This window comes from Myotis davidii, unplaced genomic scaffold (assembly GCF_000327345.1).
Source record: "Myotis davidii unplaced genomic scaffold, ASM32734v1 scaffold262, whole genome shotgun sequence".
Classification (NCBI taxonomy): Eukaryota; Metazoa; Chordata; class Mammalia; order Chiroptera; family Vespertilionidae; genus Myotis; species Myotis davidii.
Window position 1 is genome coordinate 631,805 of NW_006293541.1, and position 2,777 is coordinate 634,581.

Here is a 2,777-nt window from a genome sequence, read left to right on the forward strand (position 1 = left end):
TCTGTGCTCCCCCCCAAACCCCAGCTGGGGCATCTTCCTATCAGTGCAAAGAGGGAGAAACAAGTCTGAGGAGGGGCCCGGGGAAGCAGGGGACAGAGAGCCCCGAGGGGACTAGACTATTTCAACCATCACAACCTCCTGGAGCTTCCTGGGGGTGCGGGACACGAGAAGGCACCCCTGGATGGACTGCATCAGCTGCAGGAAAGGGGTGCAGACTCTGGGTGGGAAGTGGGGGAAAGGCTGGAACAGAGTGGAGAGAGATGGACAGACAAGAGGAGTGAATCAGAGACCAAACTTCCTGTTTCTATTCTGGACCTTTTGTGCAAACGCCTTCATGCCCCGTGTGGCTGTGTGACCGCACCTGCACTTGGCCGTGTTGTCAGGGGTCGTCATGCTGTGGGGCGCCTCGGCCTGGGTCCCTTGTACTGTCCATCATCATCCCGCCGCACAGATAGATCGCATCTCACTTTCCCATCCGGCCGTTAGTGGGCATTTGGAGTGCTTGCACGTTGGGCTATGATGAACGGCCACTGGACTTTCCCTGGGACCATATGTTGCCACTTCCCCTGAGTGTATTCCAGCATAGACCTGCGAGTGGTATACACCTGAAGCCTGTGAGGTGTAGAGGAAGCTTGAAGTCCTACTTCAAATACAGTGGAAAAGGGAAGAGCAAAGGAAATGTTGATTGTATGTGAAAAGAAACGTGGACACGTGTTGACTAGAATGCCAAATTGGGTGAGTTTTAGAAAACTCAACGGGACCCAGCACCTACATGCTGCCACTGTAGGCTCTGGCCAACCTCACCCTCAACCGCTCAGATGTGCCTCCAGGAATTGGGAACCCTGCCCAGGCTTGGCTGCATGCTCCCCAGTGGCCACTGGAGGGCGCCCGGACCACTCCCTGAGTCTCAGATTCCTGGAAATAATGGGGTTTCTGAGAGATTTTATCCCAGAGCTGAGCCACTGTGCTCACCCCAAAACTTCTCAAGGGGACAGTGTTGGGTTTAGACCCTTAACCTGAATCAGCACGTGGATGGAAGACAGAGCTGGGGAGTACCCCTCAGCTGCAGGCAAAGCTCACCTCAGAGCAGTCGGGCCTTGGAACCTTCTCTGTGGCCACTCAGTGACCTTGAACACTTGTCCACCCCTGTAAGATGCTGAGAGTGAGGGCACGCGGGGCCATGACGGGGGGGCATAGGGCCAGCACACAGCCACAGCAGGCACCACAGAACGGCCGCCATTGCTGCCTGGTTACCTTTTGCTGTTTGACTGTGTGTAGAGGCCGTTTGAAGAGATTCACAAACTCAGCAGCAAAGGAGATGAGAATCCAGGTGGGGCCTTGGGCTCATGATGACCCGGAGAGATAAGATGGTGCAGAGAGAGGAACCAGAGCGGGCGTGCAGTGGGTCTGGGCTTGGCAGAGGCACCCCCTCGGGTTGGTCACAGCACTGGGCCTGCCCCAGGCCACCTCAGGGCCTGCGAGGGGTTGAGGGATCAGGAGGGGCTGGGGCCAAGAGCCAGTTCCTGGAGCCAGAGGCGCTGGGAGGTAAAACAAGCATTTCAGCCCCAGAGCGCTGTGGGCCTTCACTGCCTCTGACTCGGCCTTGGACGTGCAGAATCTCAGCTTTCTAAAGGGAACACAGGTTTCCCTGAGTCACCAGGGAGGAGCGCGCACACACACACAGTCACACACTCACACACTTACACACATGCTCACGCTCAGTCACATGGTCACACACACATTCACATACATTCACACTCCACTCACATACACAGTGCGCACACACCCTTGCACATAATCAACAGTCACACACATATTCTTACATACTCACAGTCACACACACGCTCACACACTCACACAGTCACATACACACCATCACCCACATTCACACAGTCACATTCACACACACCAGTCATGCACTCATTCACACTCAGACACATTTATACACACACACACACACACACACACATTCACACACACATTCTTCACACTCACCCAGTCACATACACACAATTTCTCAGTGTGCCTTCTCCAGATTCCACCTTCTTGTTCATCATCCCAGCCATTCTGAGTAAACTTGTGGTGACTTTTTGTAAAGAGAGATTGCTTTCTTTTTAAAATAATGTATTGAGGTGTAAATCACATCATATGGAATTAAGCATTTTTAAAGTGAACAATTCATTGGTATACCCCATCGCTCCAAAGCAGCGCCCCTATCCTTGTGGCCACTTTTTAACGTTTGCTTATTAATTATTTATTGGATGTCTACCATGAGGCAAAATCTCTGTGGTGCTGAGGATTTTTGATAGTTGAGCCTCCATAGACCAACTTCCTGAACCATCTTTGAGAACAGAAGCATGGACTGTACTGATTGGTCAGACTGGGTCACAACCCCACCCCCAGCAGTAGGGCGAGGCCTTGGCTCCACCAGAGTTGTGGAGGGAGCTACCCAGAGGAAATTGGAACTTTTTTTTTTTTTACCAGTGAGGAGGACTGAGGCTGCAAAACATGTTCCCTGACTGTGAGTGGGCCCGGGAAGGCAGTGTCCGGGGCCAATGCTGTCCCCTACACTCCCAGCACAGAGAAGCATGGGCAGCCGCGTGGGACCGGATGTGATGTGTTGCGAGACCAACAGGCGGTGTAGCAGTACATGGGGAGCCAAATGCATGGGGAGGGGATGCAGGAGGCCGAAGGAAAGGCCTCGGAGCAGAGGCGATGTTTCAGCGGGGTCTTGAAGGATGAGTAGGAGTTCGCCAGGGAGTGCCCATTGGGCTGGG

At 53.5% G+C, this 2,777-nt stretch overlaps 1 pseudogene; it reads right to left on the bottom strand.

The window, feature by feature from the left end:
• Window positions 1-393, bottom strand: part of LOC107183676 — a 12,292-nt pseudogene extending 11,899 nt beyond the window's left edge.
• Window positions 394-2,777: the final 2,384 nt, after the last annotated feature.